The 12,789-nt window shown below is 44.2% G+C and overlaps 1 protein-coding gene across 2 annotated transcripts in view; it reads left to right on the top strand.

The window, feature by feature from the left end:
- Positions 1-12,789, top strand: part of NAGPA (N-acetylglucosamine-1-phosphodiester alpha-N-acetylglucosaminidase) — a 75,780-nt gene that overhangs the window by 28,295 nt on the left and 34,696 nt on the right. The gene's annotated exons all lie outside the window — the stretch shown is intronic.

A 12,789-nucleotide genomic window follows, 5' to 3' on the forward strand; every position in this document is an offset into this window, starting at 1 on the left:
TGATACTACAAGTACCACAAAAAAGGGTATTATGTGGGGTGTGAAAAAACTACCCGTAGTTTTTCCTGAATCAGATGAATTAAATGAGGTGTGTGATGAAGCGTGGGTTTCCCCCGATAAAAAACTGCTAATTTCTAAAAAATTATTGGCATTATACCCTTTCCCGCCAGAGGTTAGGGCGCGCTGGGAAACACCCCCTGGGGTGGATAAGGCGCTCACACGCTTATCAAAACAAGTGGCGTTACCGTCTCCTGATACGGCCGCCCTCAAGGAACCAGCTGATAGGAAGCTGGAAAATGTCCTAAAAAGTATATACACACATACTGGTATTATACTGCGACCAGCAATCGCCTCAGCCTGGATGTGCAGTGCTGGGGTGGCTTGGTCGGATTCCCTGACTGAAAATATTGATACCCTGGACAGGGACAATATATTATTGACTATAGAGCGTTTAAAAGTTGCGTTTCTATATATGCGAGATGCACAGAGGGATATTTGCACTCTGGCATCAAGAGTAAGTGCGATGTCCATTTCTGCCAGAAGAGGATTATGGACGCGACAGTGGTCAGGGGATGCGGATTCCAAACGGCATATGGAAGTATTGCCGTATAAAGGGGAGGAGTTATTTGGGGTCGGTCTATCGGACTTGGTGACCACGGCAACGGCCGGGAAATCCACCTTTCTACCCCAAGTCACCTCGCAGCAGAAAAAGATACCGTCTTTTCAGGCTCAGTCCTTTCGTCCCCATAAGGGCAAGCGGGCAAAAGGCCACTCATATCTGCCCCGGGGCAGAGGAAGGGGAAAAAGACTGCAGCAGACAGCCTCTTCCCACGAACAGAAGCCCTCCCCCGCTTCTGCCAAGTCCTCAGCATGACGCTGGGGCCTTACAAGCGGACTCAGGCACGGTGGGGGCCCGTCTCAAGATGTTCAGCGCGCAGTGGGCTCACTCGCAAGTGGACCCCTGGATCCTGCAGGTAGTATCTCAGGGGTACAAATTGGAATTCGAGACGTCTCCCCCTCGCCGGTTCCTGAAGTCTGCTTTACCAACGTCTCCCCCCGACAGGGAGGCGATATTGGAAGCCATTCACAAGCTGTATTCCCAGCAGGTGATAATCAAGGTACCCCTCCTACAACAGGGAAAGGGGTATTATTCCACACTGTTTGTGGTACCGAAGCCGGACGGCTCGGTGAGACCCATTTTAAATCTGAAATCCTTGAACACTTACATAAGAAGGTTCAAGTTCAAGATGGAGTCACTCACAGCAGTGATAGCGAACCTGGAAGAAGGGGACTATATGGTGTCTCTGGACATCAAGGATGCTTACCTCCATGTCCCAATTTGCCCTTCTCACCAAGGGTACCTCAGGTTTGTGGTACAGAACTGTCATTATCAGTTTCAGACGCTGCCGTTTGGATTGTCCACGGCACCCCGGGTCTTTACCAAGGTAATGGCCGAAATGATGATTCTTCTTCGAAGAAAAGGCGTCTTAATTATCCCTTACTTGGACAATCTCCTGATAAGGGCAAGGTGCTGCCAGGATATTTCAAATAATGCGTTTCATTCCTTAGACGCAGGGAAGGGAGGCTTTCTTATTGTCTGTAAAGTAAGCCTCCTCTTCCTGCTCAGGTCTTTTCTCAGTAATGTGTAAAACGTTCCGAATGGCCTCAATCATGAGCTGCACCCCCTTTGCAAGGGATGCCTCCCCCCTCAGTATATCTCCATCACCATCTCCCATTGTCAGAGTCGGTATCCGTGTCCCCCTGCATTATCTGGGCAAGAGCACGCTTTTGTGGGAATATACTAGGGGATTTTGATGAGGTAGTGGGAGTAGAACATGAAAAACCTCACCGGGTCGCAACAACGCTTACCTTCGGGTATTAGTGCTGACTCGACGGGCGTCTGTGTCGGATGTTCTAGCAGGTCCAGCAGATGTAACCAGGCTGTGGCCGAAGCATGAGGAGACGGTGAGTCTATGGACTTCCTCTTACTAGAGGGGTCAGGGCACAGCTACATGTGTAAGTCGCTCAGCGTCCGTGTCCGTCAGTGAGCGACCGTGTCCGTTATCAGTTATCAAGAGCGGTAGTGTACATCAGTAGCATCTGAATCCACTCAGCGTCTTACGAGCGTATTTGCTTGGATATGGAAGTGTGGTGAGTCTCCCTGTATCCCGCTCTCTGGAGGCAGGGTTTACAGTACTAAAAATTCTCTCTACTTCTTAGTATGAATTGTTAATTTTTAGTACCTATTGCATATGAGACCTGTATATTACTGTGTTTTCTGCATGTTATGTTGAAAAAAGAACCAGTTAAAAACAGAAGTACAATTTTCCTACTTATGTATAAGTTGTTATGGAGGTTGTATTCTCATATGACAATGTCTAATGCTTTAACATGTGACTGACTGCTAGTATGTGTGCTGACTTTTCTGTGTAATGTCAGTCCTTTTCTGACCCTCAAATCAGGTGCACTGTGGTCAGATTGATCTCACCTCTATATACTTACATATAGGTGATTTTCAGTCACAAATTGTGTAGTCAATAACAGATTATTACAATGTCTGTGAGCGGCAAAAGTGACGTGGAGAATTTATCAAGCACTCCTACAGCCCTAACATGCTTATTTTGTAAGTCAGGGGTAATTGATATGAATCAGTTGGTCACTTATGAGGGTTTGTGTGCAAACTATTTCGCTTTTCAGCAAAGTAAAAAACAGGAGTTGGTTCAACCACCAACAGAGCTACCATGGAATATGTTCGCAAAGTACCTGTATTTAAACGAACAAAATCAGTGAAAGCTGAATTCCCAGCGTCAGATGAGCTGACGGAAATGATGGATGAGTCTTGGGCGGAGCCCAGTAAAATGTATAAGATTTCTAAAAGATGGGATTCTTATTATCCATTTCCAGCTGTGGATTGTTCGAAAAGAAAAGTTCCTCCAAAAGTAGATGCACATGTACTGCGACTCATGCATAAATCTGCTTTACCACTGTCATCTACCTCACTAAATGATGTAACAGACAGAAGGGTAGATAGCCTTTTGAAAAATATATTTTCTCTAGTAGGAGCAGTGGTAAGACCTGCAATGGCTTCGGCCTGGGTAGCAAAGGCAATGGGCGAATGGATAGAGGAACTAGAGAATGACATCCCTTCTCCTACTAGGGAGCAAGAGGATCGTTTTTGCTGTTTAAGACAATCTGCCCAGTATTTGGAAGAAGCAGCAATTGATGTAGGTACAGTTGCTTCTAAAGCTTCAGCCTTGACAGTAGTCGCTCGCAGAGCAGTTTGGCTACGTACCTGGAAGGCAGATGCGGAATCCAAGAAAGAATTGGAAGCATTGCCTTTCGTTGGTAATATATTATTTGGAAAACCTTTATCGGATATCCTAGAATTAGAGGCTGAATCGAAGAAGATCAGATTTCTGGCTACCTATAACCCTAAGTCCAAGGGTTTAAAATTTCGCTCTTTTCGTTGGCAAAACAAAGCGAAAGCTAAAGAGGAGCCTAAGCAACCCCAGTTTAAATCCAGGGGTAGGAAGCAGTGGGCTAGCAAAAAGCCAGCTTCCAAGCCTGAACAGAAACCGTCAGCCTGAAGAGACGGGCCTCCGCCTGGAGGATTCCAGGGTTGGGGCCCGACTCCTTCATTTTGCACACATATGGCAACAGTCAACAGCAGGTGCTTGGGTACAGAAGGTAGTATCTCAGGGGTATGGGTTCCCATTCAGGAGACAGCTTCCTCAAAGATTTGTTTGCACCAGCCCATCTCGTATAGAGTCGAAGGCCAATGCCCTGCAAGAAGCAGTCCAAAAATTACTGCAGTCAGGTGTGATTGTCCCAGTACCTCCATCACAAAGGGGACAGGGGTTTTACTCCAATCTATTTCTAATCCAGAAGCCAAATGGGTCATATCGACCAATTCTCAATCTGAAAATGTTGAACAAATACATATGGATCCCGAAGTTCCACATGTAGACGTTACGCTCCATAGTGTTGGCTATGGAATCGGGAGATTACATGGTATCTCTGGATGTACGGGATGCTTACCTACATGTGCCTATAGCACTGTCGCATCAGTGTTACCTCAGGTTTGCCATCCTCCAGGAACATTTTCAGTTCCTAGCTCTGCCCTTCGGGCTAGCTACAGCACCCAGGGGGTTTGCCAAGATCATGGTAGTTATGGCAGCTTGTCTGCGCAAACAGGGGATAAGAATATTCCCATACCTCGACGACCTGTTAATCCTAGCACAGTCGCAGGATGTACTTTTGAGCCATCTTCAACAGACAATAGTTTGTTTACAGAGACACGGGTGGCTCATAAATTGGGAAAAGTCATCTCTGAATCCGTCACAGCGGATGGTTCATTTGGGGGCCATATTGGATTCAGACCTACAGAAAGTTCTCTTACCGGAGAAAAAGATAGTCAAGGTGCAGGTCATGGCTCAGGAAGCGTTGCACGCCCAGACAATGTCAGTCCATGCAGCAATGCGACTGTTGCGCCTTATGGTATCAACCTTCGACATGGTGGAATATGCGCAATTCCACTCCAGACCATTACAGCACCTTATTCTGACCAAATGGAACGGAAATCATCAGACGATAAAAAAGCAGATGATAAAGTTTCCAGTAAACGTAAAAAGGTCTCCAGCGTGGTGGCTACAGACAGACCATTTAAACAAGGGGAGACCCTTTTGGATAAAAGAGTGTCAAGTCCTGACAACAGATGCCAGCCTGCAAGGCTAGGGTGCGGTACTCGGAAGCCTGTGGTTCCAGGGAAAATGGACCGCAAGGGAAAGTCGCCTGCCAATAAATCTGTTGGAAATAAGGGCCATTTACATGGCTCTAGTTCAGGCAAAGGACAGTCTGCAAGGAAGACCGGTCCAGATTCGCTCAGACAATGCGACAGCAGTAGCATACCTCAATCATCAAGGAGGAACTCACAGCAAGAGACTGATGGAGGAAGTAACTCCCATTCTAAGATGGGCAGAACTCCATCTCCCAGCATTGTCAGCAGTATTTGTCCCGGGTGTACTAAACTGGGAAGCGGATTTTCTCAGTCGACACACCATTCAGGAAACCAAATGGGCACTACACCCAAAAGTGTTTCAGACACTGGTGAACAGATGGGGTCTACCAGAGATAGACCTTATGGAGTCTCGTCTAAACAACAAAGTTCCAAGGTACGGATCGAGAACGAAGGATCCCGGAGCGGTCCTTGTAGACGCACTGTCCGTAGAATGGAGATTTCATCTGGTGTATCTGTTCCCCCTAATATCTCTGTTACCCAGAATAGTGAGAAAAATAAAGCAAGCAAAGGGAGCCATAATTCTAATAGCTCCAGCTTGGCCAAGAAGGCATTGGTACACAGATCTGTTGAGAATGTCTGTGGAAGCACCGATACTGCTCCCTCAGTGTCCAGATCTGCTAATGCAGGGTCCTTATTGTCACAGTAATCGGCTGTCTTTGACGGCGTGGCTCTTGAAACCTCTATCTTAGAGGTGAAAGGGTTTTCGAATCAAGTAATCCAAACTATGCTTAGAGCAAGAAAGCCTTCTTCGGCCCGTGTATATCATAGAATTTGGCAAGCCTATATTCATTGGTGTTCTGGAAAAAATTTGAATCCAAGATCCTTTAAAGTGTCCAGGATTTGGGATTTCCTTCAAGCAGGATTGGATAAAGGTTTGAAAGTTGCTTCCTTGAGAGTTCAAGTATCAGCGTTAACCGTATGGTTTCAGCGAAAGATTGCTGATTTACAGGATGTACGTACTTTTTTTCAGGGAGTAGTACATATTCAACCTTCATTTGTTCCTCCTGCAGCTCCCTGGGACTTGAATTTAGTTCTTAAATTTCTCCAGGGTCCTCTGTTTGAACCACTTAAGAGAGCAGATCTTAAATGGTTAACGTCTAAAGTGCTTTTTTTTACTGGCAATGGCGTCAGCCAGAAGAGTGTCAGATTTAGGAGCATTATTATGTAAGTCTCCTTTCCTAAGTTTTTTTTCCAGACAGAGCAGTTCTCAGAACGAGATTTAGTTATCTTCCAAAGGTGGTATCAAAGTTTCACCTGAATGAATAGATTGTAGTCCCAGCTTTTCAGGTATCAGGACTATCTGCGGGAGAAGCGTCGCTGGACGTGGTCCGAGCTTTAAGAATCTACATAGATCGTACTAGTGCCATCAGGAAAACAGATTCTCTCTTCATCCTCTACGGATTCCATAGAAGAGGATGGCCTGCTAGTAAACAGACGCTGGCGAGATGGCTCCGAGTGGTAATATCAGAAGCTTATTCTCATGCAGATCTCCCTACTCCGGCTAATGTCTCTGCACACTCTACACGTAAGGTAGGTCCTTCTTGGGCAGCACAACAAGGTGCTTCAGCAGAACAGATATGTAAGGCAGCCACATGGTCTTCCATAAACACATTCATTAGACATCATGCCTTGGATACTTTTGCCTCTCATGACGCAGACCTCGGGCGAAAGGTCCTCCTGTGCAATCAGGAGCGTCTCCACCACTAAAATGGCTTTGGGAATCCCAATGTTATCCTGTGGATAATCCTGTGGACCCAGCCAGAGAAATATACGTTATGGTAAGAACTTACCGTTGATAACGTGATTTCTCTTATGTCCACAGGGATCCCACCCTGACGCATCTGATTTGAGGATCTTGACAATCACTAAAACCTCTTCCTTCTTGTATGGAAGGGTGTGCATGTGTGTTCTTATCACCTAAACAGGTCTCTACCTGATGTTCCTGCCTAAATCGCTGTGGAAAGAAATGATTTGACTGAGTCAGTGGGCGGGACTATATGGTGAAGGCCCCGATGCATCCTGGGAGGCCAGAAAGCTTGTGACCGCGTTGGTGCCATTTCCGCTGTCGCTCAACCATATCCCAATGTTATCCTGTGGACATAAGAGAAATCACGTTATCAACGGTAAGTTCTTACCACAACGTATATTTCTTTGTCTACAATGCAGTCCTTTCAGACCGCAAAGGTTAAGAAGTCCAAACCCTCTTCCACCTTCTTCAGAGGTGGTCGGGGAAAATCCAGAAAACCTGCACCGACAGGTTCCCAGGAACAGAAGCCGGGTTCTGTTTACTGAAAATCCTCAACATGATTGTGGCCCTCCCATCCTGGAGATCGGGCAGGTGGGAGCTCATCTCCGGAATTTCAGTCAGGTCTGGGTGTCCTCAGGCCTGGATCCCTGGGCGAAAGATATTGTATCCCAGAGGTACAGACTGGAGTTTCAAGAACTTCCACCTCACAGATTCTTCAAATCAGGCTTACCAGCTTTGCTGACAGAAAGTGCTATCCTGCAGGAAGCCATTCAAAAATTGGAAAAGGCAAATGTCATTGTTCCAGTTCCACCTCTTCTGGTAAACAAGGGTCTGGAGGATGGGGAATTCCTGGTATCCCTAGATATCAAGGATGCGTAACTTCACATTCCAATTTGGCCGCCGCACTAGGCTTATCTCAGATTTGCACTGTTGGACTGTCACTATCAGTTCCAGGCGCTGCCATTCGGCCTATCCACGGCACCGAGGGTGTTCACCAATGTCTAGGGATACCAGTAATTCCCCCTCCTCCAGACCTGAGATTACCGCTCTCAGAGATTCCATCTTGAACTTGAATTCCCTCAAATATGGATTTAACGATTTGAGGTTCAATATTGATCTGACCGAACCGTCCAGTTTCGTCACCACAAATAGGTTTGAGTAGTAACCCTTGTTTACCAGAAGAGGTGGAACTGGAACAATGACATTTGCCTTTTCCAATTTTTGAATGGCTTCCTGCAGGATAGCCCTTTCTGTCAGCAAAGCTGGTAAGCCTGATTTGAAGAATCAGAATCAACTTGGGCGGTTTCTCCTCTTCCTGCAGGCAGGTGTGGATGTGGGCCTACGTTTGGGCCCCATAAAAGTCCAGATTTTGGCCTTGTCCATTTTCTTCCAGAAACAATTGGCTTCCCTTCCTGAGGTTCAGACTTTCTTGAAAGGTGTGTTGCACATCCAGCCTACCTTTGTGCCTCCTACGGCACCTTGGGATCTTAACGTGGTGTTGCAGTTCCTGCAATCGGATTGGTTCGAGCCTCTACAGGAGGTTGAGGTCAAGTTTCTCACTTGGAAAGCGGTCACGCTGTTGGCATTAGCTTCGGCTAGGCGTGTGTCTGAATTGGGGGTATTGTCCTGCAAGAGCCCCTACTTGATTTTCCAAGAAGATAGAGCTGAGCTCAGGACGCGTCAGCAGTTTCTTCCAAAGGTTGTGTCAACTTTTCATATCAACCAACCTATTGTGGTGCCAGTGGCGACTGACTCCTAATTACCTCATAGTCCTTAGATGTTGTGAGGGCTTTGAAGATCTCTGTGAAGAGGACCTCACGTCACAGGAAGTCGGACTCTCTGTGTGTCCTTTATGATCCCAACAAGATTGGGTGTCCTGCTTCTAAGCAGACGATTTCTCGCTAGATCAGGTTCACTATCCAGCATGCTTATTCTACAGCAGGATTGCCGTGTCCAAAATCTGTTAAGGCCCACTCTACTCGTAAAGTGGGTTCTTCCTGGGCGGCTGCCCGGGGTGTCTCGGCTTTACAGCTTTGCCGAGCGGCTACTTGGTCACTGTCGAACACGTTTGCTAAGTCCTACAAGTTCGATACTTTGGCCTCTGAGGACCTACAGTTTGGTCAATCAGTTCTGCAGGAGCCTCCGCACTCTGTACTGGCAGCTTTAGTACATCCCCATGGTACTAATGTGGACCCCAGCATCCTCTAGGACGAAAGAGAAAATAGGATTTTAATTACCTACCGGTAAATCCTTTTCTCGTAGTCCGTAGAGGATGCTGGGCGCCCGCCTAGCACTTTGCTCTCCTGCAGTTGTTATGTGGTTCGATACTACCGTGTTACTTGGTTAAGTACTGCATTGTTACTTGATTAAGTACTGTTGTTCAGCTGGTGCTGAATTGTTCAAGCTAGTTAGCTTGGTTTGCCTTGTTAAGTGTGAGCTGGTGTGAATCTCACCACTATCTGTGTATTTCCTTCTCTCGAAGTATGTCCGTCACCTTGGGCACAGTTTCTAGACTGAGTCTGGTAGGAGGGGCTTAGAGGGAGGAGCCAGCCCACACTAGTAAACTCATAAAGTGCACAGGGCTCCCAAGGGACCTGTCTATACCCCATGGTACTAATGTGGCCCCCATCATCCTCTACGGACTACGAGAAAAGGATTTACCGGTAGGTAATTAAAATCCTATTTTCCTATGTAGTGGACTGTGGGCCAGTCAGTGACCAGGGGCAGGACTTCGTGGGTGTCAGGGAGCGGAGCTATGCTCCATGTCCAGACACATTTTAAAGGAGAACAAAAAACGATTTGGTTGTCCTTTACCATTGATGGCAGGAACCCATGTGGTTCTCCACCATCGATGGCTAAAGTATTCGACATCGGTCATAAACCATCAATTATTTTGAATCATCGATGGTCGATGGCCATCCCTAGTCCAGGATGCCACTGTTTTGCATCTCTGTACACTGTCCAGGATGCCTCTGTTTAGTTTCTCTGTACACTGTACAGGATGCAGCTTTCTTGTGTCTCTGTATGTTGTCCAGGATGCAGCTTTCTTGTGTCTCTGTACGCTGTCTATGATGCAGCTTTCTTGAGTCTTTGTACGCTGTCCGGGATACCGCTTTTTTTGCATCTCTGTACACTGTCCGGGATGTAAAACCAACAAAAAATAGCAGCGCTTAAGTGTACAAACTAGCAAACATAGATGGATTGAATGAAAAAAATTGACAACATTTATTAAAATACTCTAATAAAAACTAATGAATTTTCACCGACAAAGTTTTTAAATTAGTGTGTCCGTTCCTGTTGATAATAACTGGACCAATATTGGTATGGAAGTTTTTTAAGGAGCTGATGGCACAGTCCCAATGGTAACTTTACCGCTCTTGCGCCGCTGGAGGAAAGAATCCCTTTGGAGAGTCCTTTAGTTAAGGGTTAGAGCCAAAATTCCTATGTCCTCACCAGATTGCGGAGCTTTTCTTTGCGGAATAAGGCTCAAATTAGCCTGAAGTTGAGTCCATTCACCAAGGTATTGTAGTGGTCCAGTATGGTCCGGGCACTCGTATATCAACACGTGGTCGGTGATAGCAGTAACAGCTGACGCGTTTCGCTGCAGGTCCTGCAGCTTTTTCAAAGGTGATCTGTCTTGTGTAGAAACAGGGTATTTATACCTGTAGTGGTACTTCATTAGTCCACACCTGTTCATTCAATCCATCTCAATTAACTTTAATTTGCATAAAAACACATAATATTTCATATATTTAACACTTTGGTTTGATATATTATAGACTCAGTAGGATAAAACAACCTTTTAATATTTCCTTAAGTTAAAAAACAAATTGTTTTATTTGACATTTCTAGATTGCTTCCGGGTTATACAGGGTAATATGACCATGTGACCATTGTTTATATGGGGTATCTAAGCAACTGAATAGTTGCTTCCGGGTCAAAAGGAGGTCGCAATGTCCGATTTTTATATATATATATATATATATATATATATATACTGGAGGGTGATACTGAATAGTATCTAAATAATAGTTTCTCTCCTTCCATAGCATTGCTGATCTCTTCCCATTGTATAAGAACGCTATGTGTCCTAAATTTAAATGGGACACATAGCGACGTTGCTAAGTAACCAGAAGCGGTCACGTGACACTCACATCGTGACACGCTTCCGGACCCGCTTCTTCCCCTCATCGCGTATGTCGTTACTAATAAGGGCTCAGTTCCCTGAGATGCGGTCACGTGACACGTGGTCACGTGATCTTCGTGACACGCATCTTCAGTTCGTTTCCGCCTGTTGGAGCGCAACATGGACCTCCTTTTCCCGGAACTTCCTCTTCATATAGTCACATGATCAAATTTAACATCAACTTCATCGGTTGTATTTATCAGCATAATGTTGCCTAGCAACAGAGCGTCATGAAGATATCTTCCAGACATATTATTGAACTTCATACGTTTTTATACAGAACACAGATTACTCCCAATACTTAACAGAAAAATAAGGGTTTCATAGTAAAACTAGTTCTTTTCAGTTATTTCAACTTATTCTGATATGAGATCATAGTTCATAGTTATAAAATCTTTACTGTTGAAGCTACATAGAAAATATAGTAGAAAATTACAGACAAAGACCAATGTAATTTATATTTAGATATCCTTAAATATATACACCTCATAGGAAATACCTATAAGACATCCATGACAGACACAGCATCCATAGTTCTACCAATGATAAAAGTACCTAATGTGTTTAATAATAAAATGTATTTCTTTTGTGCTAAACAAGCCCACATATATTTGGTTATGTATACATGCCAAGTTCGAACTTGAAATTCATCTGCAATTTATGAAAGATAAGGGGAGATAGAGAAAACCCCCCTACAACTTGTGTGCTGCTATACCTCCCAACTTTAATGGAGTGAATTGAGTAACAAAGGTATCTCAAATAACTGTGTTTAGTTCTACTGACTCATTGAGTCACTCGGGAAAGATGCTATTCATTCTAAACATCCAGAGGACTTCCTGCTTGCATAACTTTCGAAACCTATCCCCCCCACGAAGAGTTCTAGGAATAAATTCCAAACCCACCAGTTTGAGACAAGTTGGGTCCCCCTGATGGCACTCACTGTAGTGTTTTGACACACTATGTGTTTGAACTTTGTTCTGGATGTTCCTACGATGCTCTAAAAATCTTATCTTTAGAGTTCTAGTAGTTCGACCTACATACTTTTTTGTGCATCCACATGTCAATAGATATATTACATAGGACGTCTCAGTTTATAAAACTTTGAATTTCATAAAGCTTTTCACCCAAATCATTTATCAGAATTCTTTGAGTCTTATTCTGAATGTGATTACACGTAATGCATCTATTCCTGCCACATCTATAGCACCCTTTGTTCTTATTTTGTGTCTTTAACCAATCACAGCCCCCCATGGCACTAATCACAGGCTCCACCGAAATTTTTAAATGACTTGGTGCCAAAAGATTTTTTAAGGATTTATTTTTTCGAAAAATAAATCGTGGATTCTGTGGCAAGCATGCGGAAAGATAGGTATCTTGTTTTAAAATATTGTAATTTTTGGAAATAATGTTCTTTATTTCACTGTGGCAATTGTTAAATGTCAAAATAAAGGCAATCTCCTCCTCTTGATTAAACCTCACTTTCTCTTTCTTCTAATTTGATGTCAAAAGTTGATTTCTATCTATTTTTCTAACTTCTTCCAAAGCAGTTCTGACAAGGGGTTCAGGATACCCTCTGATAATGAAGGAATTGAAAACATTTTCAGCTTGGTTCTCAAAGGAACACAAATCCGAACAATTTATTCGAATACGTAAAAATTGGCTCTTCGGGATACTTTTTTTCCAGGGCATGTGGTGGGCACTTCTGAAATGTAAATAGGCATCAGTGCCAACCTCCTTAGAAAAATTTGAGGTACAGATCTTATTGTCATTAATCTCCAAGGATATATCAAGAAAAGTGGTTTTCTTAGGGTGATATGTGTGAGTAAATAGTACCAGATTAAACGTGTTTGAATTAAGATGGTTAACAAATAATTGTGCTGAAGTGCTGTCCCCATTCCAAATAATAAATAAGTCATCTATATAACGGCCATAGAGAACCAGGTCCTCGCCAAAGATGTGGCAAGAATAGATGCATTACGTGTAATCACATTCAGAATAAGACTCAAAGAATTCTGATAAATGATTTGGGTGAAAAGCTTTATGAAATTCAAAGTTTTA

This window comes from Pseudophryne corroboree, chromosome 2 (assembly GCF_028390025.1).
Source record: "Pseudophryne corroboree isolate aPseCor3 chromosome 2, aPseCor3.hap2, whole genome shotgun sequence".
Classification (NCBI taxonomy): domain Eukaryota; kingdom Metazoa; phylum Chordata; class Amphibia; order Anura; family Myobatrachidae; genus Pseudophryne; species Pseudophryne corroboree.